We start from the raw sequence: 26,798 nt of genomic DNA on the forward strand, positions 1-26,798 counted from the left end.
TGAATCTATAGTCATTCTTTATCCCTTCCTCTCTAGTAGCAACACTAAACACACACACACACACGCACACACACACACACACACAAACAGTTAGGAAAAGTGAGGAAGAAGAAAACCATTTCCTGGTCCTGTGTGGATCCTTATTCAAGGGTCCCTGAGGAAGCCAAGAGTTGGAAACTGGCTCCCACGAATAAATCTTTGATTTGGTTTAGTCTGCCTGTTTTGACCAAGAGCTAACCTCCCTCACCCAGCAAAGCCTTCCAGAGTATTCTGAGCAAAGTAAGCTAGCGCACAAACCACAGGCAAATCTGAAGTTTGCTTTCTGTTCAAACGGAGCAGGAATGAGAGCCTAAAGTGGAAAGTGCCCTCACTTATTAGCATGACCGGTGGTCTGAACTAAAATTATCCTGTGCTCAGAACACCCTGCGGGCTTTTATGCATCAAGCTTTTTAAAGCTTCAATCCAAATATGTTTTGGAGTATAGTTATAATCAGAAAAACAAGTAATGCAAAAATAACTCTTTATGAGTTCATGTATTTCCTGCCCCAAATAAGTTCTCACTGTAGCTGGCCCTGCACAGCCCCGATCACGTGGTGAACAGCCTGGGACTGACTCCACATCACGCGGGTTCAACACTGCCTGTCTCTGTATCAAATCAGTGACCACAAGAAAGCGATGAGTGGCTGGGCAGAGGGCAGAGAGAAAGATAGGTGAGAGACATATTGGCAGTTGAAAGAGAATGAGGGCTAGGTGAAAACTCTCCAGACAGCTTTCATTGGCCACGGTTGCTATTCTTTAGTTTCACCCACTGGTCAAATGGTGGGGGCAGGGCGGGGGGAGCTGCTGTCTGTCTCTTTCCACCCTCCATCCTCTGACTTGGTCTGAAAGTGGAAAATTGCCACAGGGCCTCAAGCCTCTTCTGAAGCTCTGTGCACTCTGTTGGCAAACGCTTGTTTAATAACCCTTGCTATGCTTCTCTGTCTTAACTTCCAAATCTGTGCCTGGGATGTGTGAAGAGGAAAATTCAGTCCTGACACATAAGAATATCAGAAAGGGGAAGGTATGGGCTGCCCAAAGAGGAGGAAAGGGATTCCGTGGGACTGCGGAAGTGCTTGCTTCATGGAGGTAAGATTCTCTCTCAGAACCCCTAAACAAATTGCTGGAAAGAATATAGAGAGGAGGTGTAGAGAGGGAATTAGATTAATCAGGTGCTGCATCATGTGCCCTGTTTATTGCACACTCACTGTATAACTAGCATTGTGCTAGACACTAGGGATATAAAGACAAGTAAGAGAGTTCTAGCCTCTAGGAGCTCCCAGTCTAGTCAATGTGTAAACAACCCAATACTTCCCCAAAGTAAAAACCAAGTTGAAGAGTCAGGGCCCGCAGAAATAGCAAAGGAGGAAGTGAATTAAGAGGCAATGACCCCAGGACCCTTGCACCTGTTCTTCTCCCTCAGCTGGAAGCTGTCTCTGGAGATATCCTTGTGGCTCACTCCCTCAGTCATGCTCAGAAAAAAAGCCAGCATCAGGGAGGAAAGAAAGTTAGATGAATCTGTAGGGTTTGTAGCATCCCTGGGACCTTCTGATCCAACCAAATGTACCAAATCTCTTACTGTATTACTCACCAACTTTGCTCACAGTACTTTCCTCATATGTGGGTCAGCTTTCCTCCGTACCAAATCTCTCATAGATGGTCAGTATTTTTAAATAACATGTGTTCTGCGATAAGCCCCTCACAGAAACCTAAGTCAAGCCCTCTCCTTGTTACTCAGTCACCAATCAGGGTCCCCCTGTGCAGTAAAGACATGGCCCCCTGGAGCTCCAGGCTGCAGCATAGTAGTGGAGGTCAAGGGCAAGGCTGTGCTATTGCTGGCTGGCATGGCTCATGAGAACGGGTGATTAAAGTCTTAAGAATTTTACAAGCCAGCTGATGACATGTTGGTGGCTTGAAGTCAACCGTGGTGTGATTATTCAAACCATCCAAACCAGCCAATGGTACATATCACGGCTCCTTTTTCTCCTGTAAAGCCAGTTTTGAACATTTACTAGCACACCATTGCCAAGGACGATCCTTCTGGGTTTTGCAGGGAACAGCTCTGAGCAAATGGTTCCATTAGCGAGAATGAGACAACACGTGTGGAAAGGGACGGAGAACAGCACCCTCCTTGACCCTAAGCAAGGACCAAAGTCCTCACAGGCTCCATGCTCACCAACTCCCCAAGGGAGGGGCTGGCAAACTTTCGGTAAAGGGCCAGAGTCAGTATTTTCAGCTTTACTGGCCATCTGGTCACTATTGCTACTGTGCAAGTCTGCCTTTGTAGCACAAAAATAACCGTAGATAATATGTAAACATTTGCTGTGGCTGTATTCTGACAGAATTTTATTTATGGACACTGACATTTGAATTTCATATCATTTTCACATGTCACAAAATATCATTCTTCTTTTGATCTTTGTTCGGCCATTTCTAAATGTAAAAACCACCCCAAGCTCGCAGGCTGTACAAAAGCAGACAGCGGGCAGGATTTGGCCTGTGGGCTTGTAGTTTGCCTAACACTGTCTTGGGAGAGAGGTGACCCCCATGTCTCAAAGAATAGTGGTGACAATTCTCATTATTGACAAGTTTTTGCACCGAGTGCCAGCCTAAGAGCTTTATATGCATTTGCTCACTTAATCCTTAAAGCAGTCCAAAAATAAATAACATTATTAAGGCTGAGAGAAGAAAAATAGCATGGTCAAGGTCACACAGTGGGAACATGGCAGAGCCGGCTAAGGATTTGGACTCATTTTTGCCTCATTTAAAGTCTGTGCTCTCAGCCTCTGCTGCCCCAATTTGAAATCCTGGGTCTTGTGTGCAGGAAATAACCCTGATCGTTCGCCCCCAGCTCATACATTTATCCTCCTTCAGCCATCGCTTGCAGCCAGCCCATCTTTCTGGAACCACCCTTCTCCGCATTCACGGGTCCTAGAAGTCATCCGGTCAACTTGCCTTAGGACGGGCCAAGGCACATTTATAACTTTATCTTTTATAAAGAACTCCATAAAATGTGCACATAGGTTGAGTAACACTTGTAACTTCTTTCCAAAAATCAGCCTAAAAAGAGGCACCTGGGTCACATGAGGATCCACGTGGAGCCCTGGGCTGGACTTCACCCTCGACTGACACAAGAGCAAGTGCAAGCTGACAAATGTCTTCTCCAACTCAGGAGCTGGCAGGACAAAGCCAGGAGCTCTGTTTTGACCATTTTTTAAATAAGGCACAGAAAATTAACTCTTGAGAGGACAGTGAGTCCTGGAGGGAAAAAAATTATTTAGTGTGTGGTGTGGTGTGTGTGTGTGTGTGTGTGTGTGTGTATTTATGGAAGTAATATCCTGAAATGAAAAAAACACACAAATTATAAGGTTAAATTATTTCTGGGAAATTAAATGTCATAATTTCTGTAATTATCTCACTACTTCAGTAAAAAAATCTGATGAAGCGTGTTAATATTGTTAGCTCTAAGTGAGACGTTTCATTATTCACCAAAAAAATTTAAACCCCTTAAAACAAATAGCATGATTGAACAAGAGACAGATTTTTCAAGAACAAAAATACGTTGTTTACCTCAAGTTCTAAGATAAATCAGAGGGATGGTGACCTAGGTGCAGTTGAGCGGTGTCCTGACAATGATTTTCCAGTTTAGGTCAGCCCTGGCCACAGACGATCCTTCACTTGGCCATTAATTTTACTCAGCTTTGAAACAGGCCCAATCTATCCTTGCCAGTAAAACTCAGAAATCCAGGCACACGTTTAAAGGGAAATTTAGTTCAACCTTGAAAACGAGGATGAACAGATACTGGCTTATGAAGAAAGTTGATGTGTCCCCTTGGGAAGCTAGCTCTTTAAATAATAAAGTGCCCTCCATGCCTGCTTAACCTTGAAAAAGGTCAAGCTACTGGTGATGGAGCCCAGGCTTCAAAAGAAGAACCAGATGTCAGAATGGGAATGATCAAGAAGACTGATACTGATGATGCCAAGTGCTGGTGAGGCTTTGGGGAGGGAGGCACATGCATGCACTTTGGATGGGAGTGTACATTGATGGAACCTTCCTGGAGAAAAAATTGGCAACATGTAGAAAAGCCTGTTTAAAAGTCTCTACCTTTGGGGCCTCTGGGTGGCTCAGTCAGTTAAGCCTTTGACTTGGGCTCAGGTCATGATCTTGTGGTTCACAAGTTCAAGCCCCATGTCAGGCTTGGGCTGACAGCTCAGAGCCTGGAGCCTGCTTCAGATTCTGTGTCTCCCCCTCTCTGCCCCTCCCCCGCTCACGCTCTGTCTCTCTGTCTCTCCCTCAAAAATAAATGAACATCAAAAAAAAATTTTTTTTTAAGTCTCTGACTTAGAAGTCCCACCCCTAGAAATTAGCCCTAAGGAAATAACTGAATAAACGTGTTAAAATAAACAAACGGGGCACCTGGGTGGCTCAGTTGGTTGAGCGTTTGACTTCGGCTCAGGTCATGATCTTGCAGTTTGTAAGTTCAAGGTCCACAACCCGCTAGCTGCTGTCAGTGCAGAGCCGGCTTTGGATCCTCTGTCCACCTCTCTCTCTGCCCCTCCCCCACTTACATGCTGTCTCTCAAAAATAAATAAACTTTTAAAAAATTAATTAAATAAACAACAGGATGTTAATTACCAGAGAGTTTATAGTACTGATAAATTGGAAATGACCTGAACATTTATCAGTAGGAATTTGGTTACATAATTATGACATCAATACAATGAAAAGTATGAAGCCATGCACTAGAATGATATGGCTCTATGTTTGTAAACGTGGAAAAAGAGATGTTCATATACTAGTAAGTGCAGGAAAACTGGGTCCTCAGATTCTACTAGGGAGAGGCGCACGTATGTAACTAGAGAGGGTTCTGGAAATAGTGATTCGGGAGCTGTGGCAAGACAACAATGTCAATTTCAATATCAACCGCAGTGCTAGGAGTGGACAAAGGAACATTAGACACCTGTCTTTGTTGAGGAAACTCCAGATACATCCCAAGAACCAGAGCCGCACCGATGTGACATCAAGATCCAGACTAAAAGCAGGAGTCACGTCAACATTTCTACATGACAAAGAGACCGGGCCCTGCCAGGATGCCACATTTGAATGACTGAGCAGGCTAGACCTCAGCATCTGCAGCAAGAGAGAGAGATCATTCACAGCGACCTCCTGGAGCTGAACCAGATGAGCCGGCTGCAGTGATGGCTTGTTTTGCCAAATTCCTCTGAGAGCTGGACAGAAGCATCCGCTGGGAACTCAGAGTCGTCAAGCAGCCGCCATAGCAAAGACTGAGCAAGGGTGACCATCAATGAAGAAGAAACAAATCTAAAACACTTCAAAGTATCTCTGCAAGCCATATGATTACAGGTGACATCAGGAATGGACACAACAGACAGACAAGCCCGGCAAGCGGTGCCCCAGACAGGACAGAGAGGCTGACAAGCATTTTTTGTTTGCTTGCTTTCAAATCTTCTATTCAGTGACATCAATAGTCTCTGAAAGCCCTCTCCCTTATTTTACTTACAAATTAATTTATGTAGGGGTGCCTGGGTGGCTCATTCGGTTGAGCGACCGATTTCGACTCAGGTCATGATCTCACGGTTTGTGAGTTCGAGCCCCACGTTGGGCTCTGTGCTGACAGCTCAGAGCCTGGAGCCTGCTTCAGATTCTGTGTCTCCCTCTCTCTCTGCCCCTCCCCCACTCATGCTCTCTCTCTCTCTCTCTCTCTCTCTCTCTCTCTGTCTCAGAAATAAACAAGCAAATTTAAAATAAAAAAATTAATTTATGTAATAAGCTACATTATTACATAAATTAATTTCCATTTACCCCTCCATCCCCACCCCCATGCTCCTTTCACCACAGGCAATCATTTTAATGTGTTTAGTGTGGATATTTTAATTGCAAGTGTTTTGCAAAACATGTAACATTTTGTGTTCATGGATTTTCAACTTACATCGATGGTTATGTTGAGCATCGCATTCTGTTTTCTGCCTTTTCCACTCAACATCAGTGTGGCTATATGTTGCCAGATTCCATATTGCTGTCTGTATATGGGATTCATTGTTCCTGGCTGCTGCATGATGGGCCAATTGTGCATCTCCACAACACCTTACCCATTTGCACTCCAGTGATGGGCAGGTGCCCACAAATAATATTGCAGTTAATGTTAATGCATATGTCTTCTCAGACCTGCGGGAGAACATCTCTGGGATATACACCCAGGAACTGTACTGTTGGAACACTGGATGTGTGTGTACTTAATTTGACTAAATTCTGCAAGATTGCTTACCAGAATGGCTGTACCAATCTATACTGGCATTAGCACAGTGTGACGATTCCTTTGTCTCCACATCCCCAGGGGAGGGATCACCAACAAGAAATGGGTCACAATAGGGAGCTCTCTTTGAGACTATGGGCTTTTTGTGTCTCACTCCCAGGCTGGATGTCTGAGCTCAGAGCACCTGAGAAGCTCCTGGGAGTTGGTACTGAGAATGCCCATTGCTAGGGTTTCCTGGAAAAAAAGATGAATTAATGTGTCCACTGTGAGTCAGTCATTCAGCAAATATTTCTTGAGTGCCTACTGTGTGCAAAGTTCCATTCTAATGGAGAAAATCTCATGTGGTCTGTGCCTTTTTTGTATGTAGAAATTAATGGGTAGGGGCACCTGGGTGGCTCAGTCAGTTAAGCACCCAACTCTTGATATGGGCTCAGGTCTTGAACTCACAGTCACCGGATCAAGCCCAGCGTGAGGTTCCACGCTCAGCATGGAGCCTGCTTGGGATTCTCTCTCTCCCTCTCTCTCTGCTTCTCCCCCGCTCACATTCTCTCTCTCTCTGTCTCTCTCTCTCTCTCTCTCAAAATAAATAAGTAAATATTTTAAAAAGTTTTTTTTTAAAAAAGAAGAAATTAATGGGGAAGAATAGCTTTGATTTAAATTCTTCCAAGTATATCACCACAAGCACGCGAGGTTATGAACGAGAATTTCAGGATGCTGCGGGGAAACTAACCTAAACAAGAATGAAAGCCTCCCAAGGGCAGGGAGTTTCAATATTGTACTCCAGCTTCTAGAAGAATGCCTGCCATACAGCTGGCCCTCTCAAATATTTGCTGAATAAGTGACTAGACAAAAAGAGGGTCCGCGGGTAGGGCAGGCCTCCTTAAGGACATGACGCCCAAACTAAGCCTCGGAAGCTGAGCGAGGGTGAGCTAGGGCAACATGATGGTGGTGGTGATGCTGATGGAGGTTCCAGGAGCTCTCCCAGGTAAGGCGTCAGGGATGGGGGCATAATGTCAGCAACACCTAAACACATCTGTGCAAATACTCTCACATGCCACCTCAGGCACAGGTGCCCTGGAAGGCTGAGCCCTCTTCTCGAAGCTGTTGGAACCAAGTCCAGACCTGTGAGGCAGGGGCACAGATGAGAGGAAATCCTGCAGCCACAGAGCAGAAGACAATGTTTCTATAGCACAGATTGGTAAAAAAAATAAAAAAAAATTAAAAAAAATTGGTAATATATTAAAAAGAGAACATGTTTAAAACCACAGAGACCCGAATTTGAATCTCCTGCTCTATCTCTTGGCAGCTAAGTAAACGTTACAAATTCCCTGACTTCCTTTAGCTTCCTCATGAATAAAAAAAATGGATGATATCAACTTTATAGGGGTTTTGAGAAGCTCAGTTGGTTAAGCATCTGACTTTGGCTCAGGTCATGAGATCGAGCCCCATGTCGGGCTCTGTGCTGACAGCTCAGAGCCCGGAGCCTGCTTCAGATTCGGTGTCACCCTCTCTCTCTGCCCTTCCCCTGCTCATGCTCTGACTCTCTCTAACAAACATTAAAAAAAATGTATAGGGGTTTTGAGAAAATTAACTGAGATCTGTTATATCTATAAGACACTAGATAATAATAAAATATATTATTATTATAATAATAGTAGCCATTGCTAAACATTTGCCAAGCACTTTACTTAAATTTATTCTTCTATCCCTAGTACCTACTTTGTAGGGTTCTGTGTGCACATGAGCACTTAGAGTAGCACCTGGTACAAAAAAAACACACTCAAAAAATATTAGGGGCACCTGGGTGGCTCAGTCGGTTAAGCGTCCTACTCTTGATTTTGGCTCAGGGCATGATCTCACAGTTTGTGAATTTGAGCCCTGCATCAGGCTCTATGACGACAGTTTGGAGCCTGCTTAGGATTCTTTCTCTCCTTCTCTCTCTCCCCAGATAAATAAAAAAAAACGTTTTAAATGTTAGATATCATCGCATAAATATTCTTATTTTACAGATGAAGAAACTGGGGCTCAGAGAGTTAAATAACTTACCCAAATTCAATTATCCAATAAAGGGCGGAAGCAGGATCAGACAAGCACAGGATCAGCCTCTGCGCTTTATGCCAAGGGCAGTGTCTCACACACAACAGGCCTCCAAAGACATGTTAGCCTCTCTTCCCACCCATCTCCCTGCCTCCCGTTTTCCTCTCTTGAGGAGTACTTAGCAATGAGAAACTTCATAAAGGCCTTCAAGTATGGACAGAACTATTAGTGACAGTAGGGGCATCTAAGTGCTCCTCTGTATACATGCACACACATAAACAGAAACTTACAGTTATTTCTGTCACATGTGGAAGGCAGGCCATAAATATTGTAACTGGTCCTAAACAGACACAACGAAATGTGCCAGCTTACTTCTGGGCGCTCCGGACCTTTATGACAAATATCAAGGGATTTTAAACAAAGTTTTGTTTAAAACTGGAGGTAATTTAAATGAGGAGATACTGAGTCACTTCTTCATCTTCCCTTGAAGAAGTAGGAAAATTCCATTATGGTGCCTGATAATTACTACCTATTTAATTTCTAAAGGAATACAAAATTGGGCAGAATCTAGGTCGCTGAATTCCATATAGTCACTTGGATTTTATTTTAAACAAAATAAACCCAAGGCATAAAGAGGCTCAAGTATTCCAGAGAGAGGATAAATCATTTGAAATAGACATATGGGAGCCTGAAGCATTCTTTTTCCTTCTCTCTCTCTCTTTCTCCCTCTCTCTGTAATTTATTTTCCAAGGGATATTTCACTCAGATGGAGTAATCTGTTTCCTGAGAGACTCCAGGAATTCTCTTGGGATGTCTTGAGGCTCTGGTTGAAGGTACAGTGATTAAGTAACTCAGTCCAGATGAAGAACCAAATGTTTTCTATCCACTCTTCCCAGGCTCCCTTCTCTTTTTCTCCCCCTCCCCCAGCTCTTTGAGTTTTTAACCCTGTGATCTCTTCCTTGCACGTGGATTTTCAGAGAGTGCACTTACCAGAGATAGAAAAGATTTATTTTATAAGATGGTCTAGATATCTTGGGCTTTCAGCCAGGCATAGAAAGGGCTTCTGACTGTGGAAATCTTAAAGGAAGATTGCTGAAATCACACACACACACACACACACACACACACGGAGTAGGAGAAAGGAAGATGGAGAGAAAAAATGGAGATGAGTTAGATCGGGTGCAGTTCATATTAATGGTGTACTAGGCGGGGCTTGAGGGAATTGCATGATGAGTAATGAAAATAAATCTAAGATAAAAATTTTTAAAGCTGAAAAAAATACAGGATCTGTTTTTCAGGATGAGTATAAAAACTATAGAAATTTTGTTTTATCATGAATAAATGTATGTTTCCAACTAGGGATGATTATATAGAACAACTTGTGAAATGAATCCTTTCCATCTCTGGTTAGGATACACCCTTTTCTCCTGAATTGGAGCAGTACAATGGGGGGGGGGGGGGGGCGGGTGTATTGAATTACTATCTACATAAATGGATACTATGTGTCATATCGATTTTCTGGTAATTTAACACTAATTCCAGGCAAAGAATCCTGGGAAATTCCAGACTTATGAATGTTTTTCTGGAAGGTCACAATCAAGATGTGTAGAAATCCAACTGTATTTCGGACAATTCCTGGATTCTTTTTAAAATTAGGAAACAGAGTGTCTGCATTGATTTGCCTCCTCTTTAAGCAAATACCTTTCATTAAATTGCTAGTATTTTAAGAATTTGACCTGATCCTCAAAATACTTCAGAAGGAAATGTGACAAGTGGTACCACTACGATTCTCCAGAGATTGAAGAGAATGCACTTAACAGGTCAGTGGTGGAAATAACCATAAATGCCAAATTTCATGACTCATGGTATAGTGAGAGGCCCATTACACACAAGCATCTCCTTGCCTCTAGAAATCAGAAACTGCTTCACTTCACTTAGAAACCCAAGTTTCCTTTAACAAAAAATAAAAGGAAGCTGTACCGTTACATTTTTTTCACACAGTGCCAAATCATTCAGTCGATCCTGTGAAGAAAAAAAGAAGACAATTTAATTCAGCTAGCTTTAAATAAGGAAAAATAACCCAACATTGGGTCAGTTAGCTGCAATGAGATAAACACCTCCTCCATCTGACTACTCTCCTTTTTCCTGCTGTCTCCAATTTCATGTGCTTTATTTCTGCTCCCTTAACCTAAAGCTACCATCAACACCACTACTACAAAACAGTAAGAATGAACATGAGCATGTGCCCCTCTAGGCTCTCTGCCTATAGAAATAGGTATTATTATCATTCCCATTTTACAGATGAGGAAATAGCTTTAGCGAATGTTGAGTAAATGGCCCACCGTCACACACTAGGAAGAGTGGAAGAGCAGGGTCCAAACCCAGGGCCGTGCAAAGTTCACATCTTTGAGGAAGTCTCAAATGTTGACCATTTGCTGACCTTCCCTGTAATTAAACTGTTCATTGAAGCGTGACTCCTCCCATGCTCATCTGCATTTCCATAAGGACTTGATTAGAATGTAAACTCCATCAGGGTAGAAATTTGCTCTCTTTTGGTGATAGCTGCATCCCTGTGCTCAGCAGGCGGTAGACGGCCCATGATCAAAGTTGGTTTTATGGGTCCTCCAGCAGGGCAGTGGCACAGGGCCCCCACTCAGAAGGGCTCCACACTTGCTTGGTGTTACTGTTCTGTAGTCAGTAGTGGCTGTATCTTTGAATCTGTGTTTTGTGGATGAAGTCTGATGGAACAGTGGAGCATGGGCGGGGCACTTGGAGGCTCGGCTCAAAAGTGGTCCCTCTTCCCACCACCTCCACACCGGCCGCCTCTCTGGGTTCTTGGCTGCACACTCCCCACCTGTAGTGCTCTGGGTGACAAGTAAGGTAGGTGGTTGGGGTAGGCAGACGGTGACTCTGGCCTAGGCATGGATGCCAAAAGGCTGCCGCTGGGTGCCTGTGCCCTGCAGCATCTACTGGATGGGCAGGGCAGCAGCCACCCCGCCCTGGACGGGCAGCTCCACAGATGCATTCAGTGGGTGACTCCACCATGGCAAGCCTCTCACCACACCTGATCCAGGAACCAAGTGCATCCTGGTGTGGAGGCTGCAGTGCCTTTGGAGGACCTGCCTGTCCCCAGCCAGGGCCCAGCACATCAGACGCAGCGCTACATAGTGAGTCATGGAATGGGGCCCCAGGTTCCCGCAGAGATCAGCATTTCCCCAGGCGCATCCAGTACCCAAGGGAGCACGCCATTAAATGACAAAATTAAATCAGATTAGTTTAAATTAAATTAACAACATTAAATATACACTGTGAGAAATAAGCCCACTGACCCAATCAAAGAAGGGACGCATAGACTTGCCGAGCACAGTGAAGCGAGGCTTTCATCAACGTCCTTGCAAGAGTGGGTGTCTGATGGACAAGCACACTCAGGGCAGTTACAGCAGGCAATTTATCTCTTAGCGTGCAAGCCCCTCCCGTGGTTCCTCATTGGCTGAGTACAACAGAGGTTACAGCCTTACCCGGAAGTCGCCTATGCCTACGTAAGGCACAAAGTAGTCTGATTGGAACAAATGTACATTACTTGAGGTGACACAGAGACTCCAGTTCTTTGGTGCATGCTCATTGCAAAGCCCGCAAAAAATAAGCCCACGAAATGGAGAAGGGGGAAAAAGAACGAGGAAGTGAAGTGTCTAAGTGTTTGGGACTCCACTGTTGGGGGCTGGGGTGTTCGTACGCATTTCCAACAGGTTGTAAACCTATTGTTAACTAGACAGCACAGGTTTTATTTGGTATTTCTGAAAATGAGTCATCTCACTGACTTCTCACACACATTAAATAAAACACCATGACATTTCAAGAGAGAAACCACAAAAGAAAAGGTTTAATATTTTAGTGGTTTTTAATCGCATTTTTTTCCTGCGTTTTGGATGGGGGGCCACACGTTTGCATTTTGCAAAGGGCCTCACAAATTATGTAGCTGATCTTGTCAAGAGTTATGTATTATATATTAATAATTTGGACTCTCGGAAATCAGAACTTTTAGGTCTCAAAGGAATAAAGCATGAAGATCAAGAAACCGTGGCATCTTGAACTGGAAGTTTTTCTTTCAGATGATATTCCTAATATCATGGATGTTGGGGACAACGGATAAGACAATGTGGATATTGGGGACAATGGATAAGAAAATAGTATATACCCAAGAACTTCTTGGCAATCAGAGCTAGCATAGGCCATCTACAGACACCTAAGTGAAATCTCCCACATGATAACTGTGGCTTCCATAGGCAAATTAACCAGTAGACATTTATTATTTAGCCAGTAAGGTCTTTGGGAGTCAATGTGATTGCTTTTTGGTATGGTCGTGCCATTTTCTAGTTGAGACCCATTTCCCGTGACGCCCTATTGTCTCACATTTGACTGCTTTTCAAATATTCTCATGCTTGCACGTGTGAAGCCTGGCCCCTGGAACATTTGTGTGTTTTACTCCTTTTTCCAGTATCACATGTGGGAAGATCTGTCGCACTTCCTTTTAGGGCTGCAATTCTATGAATCTGTTACCAAAGAGAGTTCGCAAACACCATTATATATCTGAGGGATGTAATTATTTATTGTGGGGTGTGATATTTTTATATTTCCCTCTTCGCTACTGGACTATGCACTTTATGTAAGGACGCATGCATTATTCATGGTAGTCTAACTCCTGAAACAAGCCTCAACTCTCACAGTGGCTTAAAATAATAAGGGTAGGTTTTTTCGCACTCACGTCTGGTCCAGTGGGAGTTAGTCAGGGCTGATATACTCCCCACAGTCATTTAAGGTCTCAGGTTCTTCCATCCTGTGATCTCCTCATCCCCTCCGTCCTCCAAATCTTCTACTAGTTTATTAGCATTTGGCTGACAGACAAGGAAAAATAGAGCCTGTTGGGGGATTGTGAGAGAGGTTTTTAGGGGTCAGGCCCGGAAGTGACGTACATCACTTCCACCCACATTCTACTGGCTTACACCATCACCTGACTCTACTTAACTGCAGGGAAGGTTGCCAGGCCTTTTCCTGGTAGTGAAGTCCTTTCTGAAATTCAGATAGGCATGGGATTTAAATATTTAAATACAGGGAATGGTCAGCGAATGGTCTGTTTTTGAGCCTGTCATCTACATTTGAACTTAGCCTACCCTAAAGTTAAATCCCACCCTGCAACTTTACTAGCTGTATAATCAAGGCAACTTACTTATTTAATCTTCTCTTAGCCTGTTTGCATCTAGCTTTGTGCCTAGAAGAGAAAGAAATAAACTTTACTGGGATTGTTTTTTGTGGTTATGGTGAAGACTGTGGTATTTTCTTTATGTGTGTGATGACTGGCACCTCTGGAAGTATTCAAAACATATTTTCCAAATGAAGAAATAAATGAAGTGGGTTCGCTAGGATGGGGTGGGCTCTGGGAGCAAAAGGAAAATTCTGATCTGGGTGGATTTAAAATGAGAGGAGGAGTGTTATTTAGGAAAAAAAAAAGAATTATTCCAGGAGATGACTGGAATTATTGATTTGTGTTTGTCCTCTGATCCAGTGACTAAGTGGGTAATGTCGTATTCACACTCAACTTTCTCTACCCCCATTTATTTTTCTTCTTTTAGTGAATTGCTTCTTCCCTTATTAGACTCCTTTCTTCTTATATTTGTCCATTCTCCAAAGAATGTGCCAAAGGTTTTCCAAATTCTGATCCTGCTCTTTCCGGGGTGTCATCAGTTGCCTTAAAAACACTCTGCAAGACATTAGTGTCTCAGCAGAGCATAATAAACTTCAGCTTGGCTTTAGGACGAAAGCAGTGCCACACAATGACGCATCTTCCATAAAATAAGCTGTCCCCTAAACAGGGAGAATATAAATGCAGCACACATTATCGTAGTAGCAGATATTCATCTCCACCCACAAACTCAAATGTGCCAGAATTATACCATTGGCATTTTCTCATTTCCTTTAAATCAACTTCATTTTTTTTTTTCTCTAAGCTCCCATCCCACCTGTCTGGGGCAGAATTTCATTTTAGACATTAATAGAGCCTGAATCTGTCCAGAATCTGGGTTGGAGCCCAGAACCAGGAGAAGGTCCTCTAATGTCTCGTTTGTCCCGGTTCATCCTGAGTTCCTGTGTTGCCCAAACCAAAGTCCAGATGTTCTTGACTTCCCTGACATGTATGCGCTCAGTGCCTCAGTGGTCCAGCATCCCAGACACTATGTGGCCATCCTGTGTGAGGCTTTTCCTACGTGGAGGTATTCAGGAAGTCGAGATTAGAAGTTAATGGTGGATAAGAATACAATCAATGATTATTAGTAAAGTTTGGTGTCACTCTCTTGATTACTGCTAAGGAACTGTCAGTTTTACACAGATTGCTTTGGCAACATCAGTGCAAATGTCAACATAGTGACAATCTAGGGGCAGACCTCAGTGATATTAATCTTGCTAAGGGATACTTCTAAGGAAACAAATTCCATGACACCTAAGAATCTAAGTTCACACCAATGATGAGGAGTCTGAAAATAAGCTATATGATGTTAAAGCAGAGAAACCCAAAGTTGATTAGGACGGGATAAACTCAAGCCCAACAAACAACAACAAACCTTAAGAACCTTTAACCCAACATCTAAACCTGGATTCAATTCTCCCACTTGCTTTTCTGCTCTATTTTTTATCCATCTGTCGTAAGAACTATAATTACGTAATTATATCATATTATTGTCACCTAATCTAATTAGAGTGGTCAATCTAAACACGGAAGTAGCAGGAATAGACTTCTTAAGTTAAGACATGACTTTCTTTGTGCACAAAACAAATATGGCCATTCCACAAAGAATTAAGCTTGAATTTCTTGAGGATGTTGTACTTTAATAGTTACCAAATATTGTGTAACAGTCCCACTAAGAAATTAGATTTTACACCCTGGGTCACTGGGAAATAGGAATAATAACAACAATACTTTATGTGTGTAGCAAAGCAACTATATGTCAGCCAGTTAGATTATCATCCCAGCCCAGAATAATAGGGATAGAATAGCTTATTATTAATCCCATTATGCAGAAAGGAACACTGAGAAATTATGTGATTTGCCCATGGTCATATATTATTAAGTGGAAGAAATGGGACCATAACTCAGGCTATTGTCTAAAAAGCCTTTAATCCTTTCTGTTCTCTGTTTACGTGCATTTTGATTCTGTTAAATTATATTGTTTTTATTTTCCCATTAGCTCAAGGACAACATCTTAGTAGAACATCTGGATTTAATATTCTTTCCACAAACTCTTCAGAGTATATTCATTTGAATGAAGGGCTTTTGTCAACAGTTAACCCTTCAGACTGCCTGTCAGACAAACAAAAAAGCAAGACCGACTGTACAGATTTAAAATACATTTTATAGTAGTCAGGGAATTGAATTTACTTTCTAATTCTGTGGAATGAATTATTTATAGTCAAGATAGACTGCTAGATCAACCTTTATCTGTCTTTAAGCACCAGACATTTCCAGAATCCAGAAGAAGGGGTCAGTCACTGAGATGGTTGGTTTATGTCGTAATCCTGACCAGGCATCATTAGAATGGAGAAGATTTAGGAAGTCTGGGATTCCAACATATTTGCAGGACCAGGCAAAGACCTGGAGTCTGAGCATAGTAAGTAGGCCAAGGGAATATCATTCTTCTGATGAGAGGGAGGGCAGAGGGGCAACACAGGAATTCTAAGTTAGGTCTACAATACGGGCCCATCACAGGGGATGGGACAGCAAGATGTGTGGCACAATAGGAAAAGGGCTCAAGACAGAGATCTTGGCTTGAAGTTACATTCTATTATACAACATAGCCAGTAGGTGTTTGAACCAAAATTACAACGTAGGCAATCCAGCTCCAGAGTCCTGAGGCACTTAAGGTGTCCTTGGTAAGGACATTTAGAGAAGCACCGATTGAATCCTACAGGGGAACAGAAGGAGGGAGAGAGGCAGACAGATACCACTCTGACCAAAGGGAATAAGGAAAGCTTCAGAGAATAAGGAAGGCTTCACAGAGAGGTGCATTTGAATAGGCTTCGATATTGGGGAAAATTCTGATAGCCAGAGAATAGAATGTGAGTGATGGAAAAACCCACCTAAGATGGTTTAGGCAGAACAAAAGTGTTCTGATGTACATGTCTGAAAAATCTAGTCATAGTTCTGGCTTTCAGCTCAGCTCGATCAGGGCTCCTGTTGGCATTGTAGGGGAGGAAAAGAAAATTTTTCTGTTACTTTCCTACTTCCTATGTTCTCTGGCTGGAGCCCTACAAATTAGACTGACAAAAAGCAGATTAACAAGAAAAAAAAAAAACCAATTAATATGTGCAGCATGCATGTACATAGGAGAAACTCCGTGACAAGTAACTCAAAGTGGTGGTTAGAACTTGGGGCTTATATAGCATCTTAACAAAGAAGAATAAATTTGTACAGAAGTGATAAGAGAAAGGAAAGGGTTTTAGGCTTCGAGGGCAGCCAACGGTGGGAAGGTAAATCTATGGGGAAAATTAACAGAGGAAGATTTGTTCGTGCTGGTTCATCTTGGTGCCAACTTCCCATCTACCTCATTGCCATAAAACTTCCCCAGGAGAGGACAGTCCTCATTTCTCAGAAGTTTCTGCTTTTAGTCAGATGATGGGCGTTCCAAGAACGCTTCTTTCTGCATCTGTTGATTCTCATTTTCCTCCAACTCAAAATGATCCCTTTACCAAAGTGACATATTTCGGGATGGAGTGTTTGGATTTCCTGCAACACCTTCAGGACCTGGTTTCTCTAAGCTCTGTCTCCAGGACTGTATTTGTAACTACTGGCCCGGACTTTCTTCTGTGTGAAGGAGCTTATGTTTGATCCTGAGGAGAGATGTTTTTGTGTGGAGATAATACATCAGTTGCCTGTATGTTGGCATGTCTGTATTTAGGCGTCTGAATTTCCCCTCATACTTGCTTTAGCATCATGCTACTTTAGCCTATATGACTGTGTGGGTACATGGGGACTGAATCTGTATGACCAGGAATCAGTCTACAAATGGCTCACCAATGGAGAATGACTTCAGAATTCCTATCCCCCAAGAGGAAGCATATTTACAGCCATCCAGTGGGAAACCAAAGGACATGTCTCCGAATTCTGGAGGTCTTCGAGTAGGAAGGCAGACCAAGTAATCAACACTTGGGATAAATTTGCAGTTAAAGCAAAAGAGCCAATTGTTTGAGATTTGAGTTTCAGGGGTTGAAGTTAGGCTTTGTGAATTTAGATTTGTTGAGTTAAAACCAAACAAAATAAAACAAAACAACCTGTTTTGTATGGCCAGATTCTACAACTAGTTTCTCTGTGCTCATTTTGCACACAATGATTACCTAATAAAAGCCGATTAGTTCACCCTAAAGAGTCTTGATGGCCCTAATTGTTTTTTCTCCAGCAGCAGAGCAGTTTCTGTCTCATTTACAGAGAGGAGCACCAATCTACCAAAATGTTCTCTTTCCACAAAAAAGGAGCCGCTTAAATGCCCAAGGACTCTACCAAGTGCCAATGCAAACCAAGGAGGAAGAAATGACTGGTCACTATGGAACCACAGTGACGAGTGACTTGGAGGCTTCCTTCAAAATTTCAGCACTTGCTTCCCTTCTTCCTATAATAGAAGTCTGTCATCTGACACTCTATGATGAATTCCTTTTAACAATAACCAGAGTCCAGTGCCCAGCTCCTGAGCAGTTTTCTCCCTCATCTAATGGTTAGAATTGCAATTTATTTGTCATCCTGACTGTTTCAGGATCTCTGCCACTGCTGTGTCCACAGAGTTCCAGGGAGGTTGATGGCTGAGGGGGCTGATTCGAGACTCATGAAACCTGGATTTCCAGAACTGATTCCCAGTTCGACCACTTACCGTCTCTGTAAACGTGGCAAGTGCTGTACTTCTCCAAACCTCAGTTTACCCAAATATAAAATGGACATCACAAGAGTACCCAATTTATAGAGTATCGTGTGAGAGTTATTAAATAATACGATGTGGATAATAATATGCCACCCAAAAATACAGTATTTTGGCAGAAGGGTTATTTTGAACTAAAGGAATTGAGAAACCATAGACGCAGAACACAGCTTTCTATCTTCGCCCTGACTTGCCTCAAAGCACAGCGTGAATTTCCCTTTGCGCTGGCCTCCCCCCTGCTCCTCGCTCTAATACCAGGAAGGGCAGAATGACAATCATCGGAGACAACTCAAGACTCTTATCAGCCTAGAGATGGCACTGAGAGGAATCTGCATTTTAAACCTGCCTCAAATGAACAACCCTTATCTTCCCTTAGTTTCCCACATATATTTAACTTCCCACAAGCTCAGAAGCTCAGATTCTTTTTCTTTTGTCGCATCCCGTCTCCGCATTTATCACTCTTCGTTAAAATAGTACGTAAGCCTTCCGGCCTCTTTGGACTTTTCACTTCATTCCTGTCAGACTTGCCATAGTCATATGAAATAAACCTTGTTCTCCTGCCAGTCTGCCTCTTATCGCTCTATTTTTCAGGGCCTCTGCCCCTCAACTTAAGAGGGTAAATGAAAAACTGTTTTATTTTCTGGCCCCAACAAATATCACAGATTCAAAAGCCTTGCTTATATCCTAGCACACCACATGCCCAACTAATGCTGGTGGTTTCTTCAGGCTCAAGAAATGCAAAACATTGGATGTTACAAACATTACTCTCGATTCATTTCTGGCAAACACCACTTCTTCCTAAAGGTGGTTCCCAGTGAGCCTCAACAGCCTCTGAAGCCACTTATTATTATCCTTTTCACAACGTTATTCGTATTTAACACTTACTGGGAGCTCAGTGTGTGCCAAGCCACCAATGCGAGCTAAGCACTATTACTATCCCTGTTTTCCAGATGCGGAATCCAGGGCTCCAGGATGCAAAATAATGGTTACGTGGCCTGAGTGGCTGATTATTGTGTGACGCTACCTCCCTCAGGATGAGGTTGAGGATGGAGAGTAGAAGAAAGGAGGTGCAAGATAAGGATCCTTAGAAATGATCTCTTGCTAAACAGTGCCTTGCATGTGGCCGCTACTTAGATACTTGCTGAATGAATGGATGATTGACCAGATATAAAATTGAGTGAGCAGCCAAACAGGCCAGTCCTCCTGACCACAGCTCTTCAGCCATTTCGATATTAGCAGAAAGGGCCAACCCCCCCCCCCCCAGAACTTTATAAATATTGATTTCCCATCCATTTACCTTTAAGGCATCTTCTCTCGGGTAATCACATCACATTGCTCTGTGTGTCACATTGTGTTTTACATTTTTCTCTTCTCTTCCTCCTCCCCCTGTATAATCTAGAGGACAGACCAGCTGGCTACGTAGATTAAAATCCTTTTCTGCCCCTCTCTTAGCGCAGCTCTGTGGCTTGGTTTTATTAGCAAGACCGAATGGAGTGTTTTTGAAACAGCAGTGAAATCTCTTGGAACAAAATGAGATCGCTCCTGCAACCATTCTGCCCCAAAGTATATTTATAAGCAAGTAAGTTCCATGTTGTTCCTTTCACCTTCTCTTTCCCATCAGCCAGGCACTGAGCTCTGGAAGATTAGATTATTTTAAAACTATTTGAATAACATTAGCTATCACTGTGTGCTAGTTTCTCTGGGCCAAACGGTTCAGGTTCAGTCAGATTAAGGGCTTCCATTAGCAGTTAAGTCTTCTCTGTCCTTGACCCTGTAATTAAGACAGATGAGACTGTGACCCCTGACTGCATTTCTACATAGTTCAGAATTCAGTCCAATTGCCTGAGGAACCTCTATAAATATTCATAGAAAACCCCAAAGTTTCTTCCAGGTCTTTAGAGAGCAATTTCAAACAAGATATGGCTTTGCTTATGGTCCACAGGCCTGAGTCAGATTCCCCTTCGGCCATAACTTGGCAAATTACATTCTAGTAGGAAGTATTGCAGGTTCAGTGAGCTGAGATAGATCATCCAACACGGTAATACATTCACTCCTGAATGTCCTCAGAGTGGGGAAAGGATGGCCACGTAGGCAGTATCATCCTTAGAACTGGGCAACTAGGTTCCCCCCTCCCCCCGCGCCCTAGGTCCTTCCTTTTGCAAAACCCTTCCCACATAGTGAGGAGACCCTAAAGTCAAGGAGACAGGTCCTCTCTGAAGTCAACCTCCCACACGTAGACCATCCTCATCAAATGGCCTGTAGCAAGCAGCAGATCTTGCTTGAGCTTCTCTCTTGGGTCCGTCCTCCCAAAGGTAGCCATTACTCTACGCACACCCCTGGGCCCTTGAGATGACCAAAGAGTGGCGATTGGGCAGGCAGGGACTGGGGCAGACCTTGGACTTGGTGACTGGGGTGTCCTCATGGATGCTCACATGGCCCCTAATGTGAACAATAAAGCCATCGATGGGAAGAAAAGGGGAATAAGACATAAGCTTGAGTCCTCCATTTATACTTCTGTCCCGGGCTCTGCAAATGGCAGGAGTAGGCCTGTAGGCAGAAAGGGAGTGAATGGATCCCCTCAAATGTATGTGCGGGTTAATTAATTTGATTTTGTTAGAGCACCATAACATAGCAGCTCTTTGGTTGTCAGCCTCATGTAAACCCACCTCTCAAGCAAGTGGCATATAAACCAAAGGCCAGGGACGCTTGGGTGGCTCACTTGGTTAAACGTCTGACTTCGGCTCAGGTTTGTGAGTTTGAGCCCCACATTGGGCTCTGTGCTGACAGCTCAGAGCCTGGAGCCAGCTTTGGATTCTGTGTGTCCCTCTCTCTGTTACTCCCCTACGCGTGTGTGTGTGCTCTCTCTCAAAAATAAATAAACGTTAAAAAACAAAACAAAAAAACCCAAAGGCCAGTTCATTCACAATGAGAACCAAAGCGTCCAGGCAGACTGGGATGTTTATGTCAGTTGATCAAATATTTGCTCCCTATAGGAAACTCTATATGGAAAACCAGATTATAGTCAGCCATGTTCTTGGCAAATGTGGAGTCAGAGGAAGGGGAGTTAAGAGCAAGGCCTGTGCTTCAGATTGAAGCTTTGCTTTCCCTGCTTGGAATTCATGGCTTTTAAAATGAAAGTTTCAGAGGATACTGGGTGGCTCAGTGGGTTAAGCGTCGACTCTTGATTGTAGCTCAGGTCATGATCTTACAGTTCATGGGATCAGCCCTGCATCTAAGCCCTTCTGTACGGACAGTGAAGAGCCTGCATGGGATTCTCTCTCCCTCTCTCCCTCTGCCCTTCCTCCTCCTCTTCCTCTTCCTCCTCCTCCTCCTCTCTTTCTCTCTCTCTCTTCTCCCTCTCTCAAAAATAAATAAATAAATGAAAAAAATAAAATAAAATGAAAGTTTCAGAAAGAAAGTCTCAATTCATGTTGTATTGGACTAAATACCAGTGACAAGCCTGGAAGAAAGTTTAGGAGTCTCCACTGGTCATGAGAAGACTGACCACTTTATAAATCTTTTCAGTTAGTCCCATCCCTAGCAGGGACATTAACAGGGAAACTGAAACAGAGAAATTCTCAGTTTTTATTAAAATTACTAACCAGCATTTCACTTTCATGCCCTTGGCTTACCATCTGCAGTAACTTGCACTGGTTATTATAAATATGTTTTTCTATATCTTGGGTTTCAAAGCGAGAGTGCAACAGGAATGCTTTTCGAGCTTTCCATCATCCCTTCCCTGCCAGTTCGTCCATTCATTATTACCTCTCCTATTTTTTTCCATCATGAATACACTTTAATCCCCATCACCCGTTTCATCCATCTCCCCACCCACCTCTCCTCTGATAACCATCAGTTTGTTCTCTATAATTCAGAGTCTGTTTCTTAGTCTCTTTCTCTTTTCCTGGGGAAAATAGGCTTTAAAAGAATCAGGGAGGATTAAATGGAAATCCAGTGAAGATCAGTGTGTGTGTGTGTGTGTGTGAGTCTGTGCGTGCTTGTTACTCCTGGGGATGTGTGTAATTGCGTGCATGCCTGTGTGTGGTTGCACAGGCTTCGATCCCTTTATGCTTGGTACTCCGGGGGATCTGTTCAGAGGCTGGAATGCAACCGCAGGCAGATGCTTGTCTTTTCTCAACAGTGGCAAGGAAAGGAGAAGGAGGAAGACACAGCCATAAGGGGCTTGCTGGCAAAACACGGGGTGAGTGATTTCCAGGTTTCATGAGCCAATTAATACATTTCTGAATGAAATAGACTTTTAGGCTGTCCAGATGTACATGTCATCTTTATGAAGAGAATGGAAAACGCTCCCAGTGATTCTAAAGCTATCTATCCCCTGACTTGGTATCGACATCCATGTTGTAGTAAGATTTTATAGCAGGCAGCATCTAAAGATCTCAGAAAATCCTTTCTAGATGATGCCATCCTCATGGTTGCCTCTCGCCTTTACTTATGCTGTTCTCTCTCCTTGCCATCTCTAAGTCTGACTTACGAAGCTTAGGTCATGGTGGGGTCTCGTGTTCTGCTGTGCAACGAGGTTAGGCAGGAGCCGGAGGGAATCAATCCGGATAAATACGCTGCCTGAAGATGTGCTGTTAGTGGAGACATCTGTCGACCACAAGTCTGGCAAATTCTGGTCACTGGCCTGATGAAGTAAGGGAAATGTGTACCTGGGGGAAAATGTCCCCACTGCCGTAGGAAACAACAACAATAAAACTTAGAGAAAGTGCAATCGTTCTTCTAAGCTCGGCAATGATGACGTTGCATTCAGAATAATGAAAACAGAACATAAACTTACAGAATTTTGGTATGAACATATTGCAGGATGAAAGGGAAGGCAGTTGAGCTAAATCTTCATCTACTGTAATGTCTAAAATTGATGGACAACAGCAGCATAAGCATATTCTTTAGAAGCACGGGCCTCGTTCAAGAACAAAGAGCTTAAAAGAGCAGAAAATAGTTGCCACTGGGCAGTGAAATGGGTGCGTAGGAGAGAACCATGGCCTCAGCGATGAGCTTACTGGTCCCATTCAACTTCTGAAGTCACTTGCACATGTTGCTCTGAGAAAACCACATTTAGAAACATTGAGTTTTGAGGGCGCCTAGGTGGCTCAGTCACTTAAGCATCTGACTTCGGCTCAGGTCATGGTCTCATGGTTCGTGAGTTTGAGCCCTGCATTGGGCCCTGTGTTATCAGCCTAGGATTCCCTCTCTCCCTCCCTCTCTCTCTCTGCCCTTCTCCCACTGGCTCACACGCTCTCCTCTCTCTCAAATATAAACTTAAAAAAATTTGAATTTTGTCCAATTCCATAACTCAGTGCATTGGGAGGTCAGTATCACTAATTCCTCCTTCCCTGTATAAAGACAAAAGATCACAGTTTTTCCCATCTTGCACATTCCTCAATTTGGAGCCCTTTATCCTGTGCAATCCAAAAACACTGTAACTGGGGCAGTGAACTCCCCTGGGCTAGATTGTCTATGAAGGTCTATTTTCAACATGTCTGGGTTTTCTGCATGCACAGGCTTCACATACAGGAGCTATTGTTGAAGGAAGAATTATTTGATAACATTGAAATAATTTGCAGTGAGACAAATATTTGAAATAAGAGGCTTAATTTTTAAGGGAATGTGCCCCCTAGATTGCTGCCAACGAGCATAAATTTGCATTCGGCACGAAGAGGAAAACAAAGTAGTGAAATGTTAAGCAACCCTTGGTTTGTAAATTTGGGGACTAGTCCCTTGGGAGTTTATACAATTCCTCTTTTGAGGTCATTTGCACTTCTTCATTGTTTATTTGCACATACCTGGCTTCACTCAAGTAATAAAAGATTTTTATTTCTTCTGCTTATCCCTTAGTTATATGCCAGGTGCCTTGCCTGAAACTTGAAGACTGGGGCGAGATTGCTCCAAACAAAAGTAGTGAAGTTCAGAGCCAGAGAATTCTCTGGACACAAAGGCTTTGCAATAGAGAACTGTACAATGCGGCCGGCGGGTCAGCTGCAAACCGATGCCCCTGCCCCGCAGCCCAGGGTAACTAGATTCCTTACCGTCCTTGGGGACAGAGATGCCCACAGCACTAACTTCAGCCAGGTAAGCAATGCTGATTCTAAACCCAACGGTCTCTGGGTGGGGTTGGAAACGTGTGCGTGAGAAGAGCAACCCCACGCATGAGGCTGTGTGAGCACTCTTGACCTACATGCCAGGTACCCCGTCAGCCGGTTCTGCGGCCCCCGCAGCTCAGCTCCGGGCTTCATGCCTTTCTGTCCACACTGCAGGGCCCTCCATGCCAAGAAGACAAATGGAGGAAGAAACTGACCCCAAGTTACTCATTTGGTGATGCTTGCCACCCAAGGAACCGTGTGGAATATCAAAACCCCGTTAAAAAGCCAGAGTGGCAGTGAGTGTGGTGATCATTTGCTCACACTCTCCAAAATAGAACAGAAATCGGCGGGTCTGTGTTTGGTTAGCAGCTCTCCGACTTCCCATTTTATAACAGAAGTCTAGCCATCAACCAGTAAATGTCTGCTGCATAGCAAAAGCCTCATGATTGTTTCCTAATGAATGTTGAAATAGCTTGACCTTTTCGGGCCTCTGTGGCTCTATCTTAAAATTCAGGAGGTTGGTATGACTGGTAATTATGATGCTCATTAATATTTATTGAGCACTTACTATGTGCTGGGCATAGTTGTGAATTAAATATTTTAATTGTCACAAAAACCATATTATCTTCTTTTAAGCTACAAGGAAATCAAAGCACAGAGAAGTTAAATGACTGAGCCAAAGTAACTCATTTGGTAAGAGGCAGAACCAGGATTCAAAACTCCCAGGACACCTGAGTGGTTCAGTCAGTTACGTGTCTGACTCTTGATTTCAGCTCAGGCCATGATGTCACACTTCATGAGTTTGAGCTCCGCATCGGGCTCTGAGCTGACAGTGAGGAGCCTGCTTTGGAATCTCTCTCTCCCCCTCTCTCTCTGGCCCTCCCCTACTCGCTCGCACTCTCTCTCTCTCTCCCCCAAAATAAATATATAAACTTTTAAACCAACTCCCAAGCCCCTCTGTTTACCCATTATGCTTTTGTCAACTTCTAGCATATACTATTATTCTTATTCTGTTGTTATTATCAATAGGAAGATGTCTAATCTCTCATTGCAATTCTCCATATACTGCCTGTTTTACTTACCATAGATCAGCCCTCTGTGTATCCATCGATACTTGAGCCTCCAAACATCACTGAAAAGCCTATATTTATGATTCAGATATGAGAAACCAGGAATTTTAGACCTACCCGTGGATAAAGTAGGAAGTAGGAAGGGATAGCATGCAGGATGACAGAGTCACCAACCAAAACATGCTAACAAGCAAAGAGCAGCTTTTTTTTTTTCAGTTTCTTTAGATAGAGAGAGAGAGAGGGAGAAAGCATGAGTCAGGGAGGGGGAGAGAGAGAGAGAGAGAGAGAGAGAGACTCCCAAGCAGGCTCCGCACTGTGGGGGCAGAGCCCCTCAAACCCACAAACGGTGAGATCGTGACCTGAACCGAAGTCAGACACGTAACTGACTGAACCACCCAGGCGCCCCAGGGGCATATTTAACAATTCAAGGACTAGGAACACACGGTGGTGTGCTGCAGAACCAGCTCTCTGAAATCAAAAGCCTTGATGCATAGTGACCCGGGTGACGTCATGGGTGGAGGGTCACAGTCACGTGGGAGGAAGCACTGGACTTTTGGATTTAGATGACTGTATATAGGTCCTACTGATTGCATACCCTAAGCAATCCTGTTTTCCTCACTGAAGCTGCTTCCACTTCTGTAAAATGGGGATGTGTCCAATACCTTACAGGCCTGTCCTAAGGATTGAATGGGATGACATAGGAAAACCCTTGGCAAATTAAAGATTTGCCACTCAGAGTGGGTCCCCAGACCAGCAGCATCAACATCGTGCAGGACTTAATAGACAGGCAAGTTCTCAGGCCCCACCCCAGATCTACTGAATCAGAACAAGAATTTCAAGAGGATCCCTTCATCATATGCACATTAAAGTTTGAGAAGTCCTGCTCTGGGGCACTAAACAAATGCAGCCAGTTATTCGAGCTCTGTTTTCCTTTCATATACTGCCAGTGAAATACAACATGGCCAACTTTAAAGGACGGGGCCTTCTTAAAGGTTCCCATATGCTCTTTCCAGATCCCACTGAATTCAGCAGGTATGACCGAGCAGGTTACTCCTGGCGAGCATTTCCCTTTGCTCAGGATAGGCCCACTTGAGAGAGAGAGAGAGACACTGCCTTATATAATCCTGGGTGATTTTTGAGGTGAGGGAGCCAATAAAATGCAAATGCACGTATACAAAATCGTCTCGGCCCTGGGAAAGTTGGTTAAATACGAGACTGAATGTAAGTTGCAGCCGAAGTGGAGTTGAAGTGGGTTTTAATCTTTCCCGTTCAGGGTCCTTGGGAGCAACAGCTAAGGGAAGCAACTCAGAGTGGGAGGGTGCTTTTGAA

General features: G+C 43.5%; 2 long non-coding RNA genes across 2 annotated transcripts in view; one reads left to right on the forward strand and one right to left on the reverse strand.

Annotated features, from left to right (window-relative positions):
- The window catches only part of LOC109270507 (uncharacterized), a 34,414-nt gene extending 31,270 nt beyond the window's left edge, over window positions 1–3,144 (reverse strand). Inside the window, exon 1 of the long non-coding RNA XR_002081565.2 lies at window positions 2,895–3,144. This is a non-coding gene — a long non-coding RNA (uncharacterized LOC109270507). The remainder of the gene's footprint in view (window positions 1–2,894) is intronic.
- An 8,063-nt stretch (window positions 3,145–11,207) lies between these two features.
- LOC109270505 (uncharacterized) overlaps window positions 11,208–26,798 on the forward strand; it is a 36,978-nt gene continuing 21,387 nt past the window's right edge. The window contains exons 1-4 of the long non-coding RNA XR_002081563.2: window positions 11,208–18,771; window positions 19,751–19,877; window positions 22,440–22,499; window positions 24,155–24,388. This is a non-coding gene — a long non-coding RNA (uncharacterized LOC109270505). The remainder of the gene's footprint in view (window positions 18,772–19,750; window positions 19,878–22,439; window positions 22,500–24,154; window positions 24,389–26,798) is intronic.

This window comes from Panthera pardus, unplaced genomic scaffold (genome assembly GCF_024362965.1).
Source record: "Panthera pardus isolate Hobbes unplaced genomic scaffold, ASM2436296v1 HiC_scaffold_6, whole genome shotgun sequence".
NCBI lineage: Eukaryota > Metazoa > Chordata > Mammalia > Carnivora > Felidae > Panthera > Panthera pardus.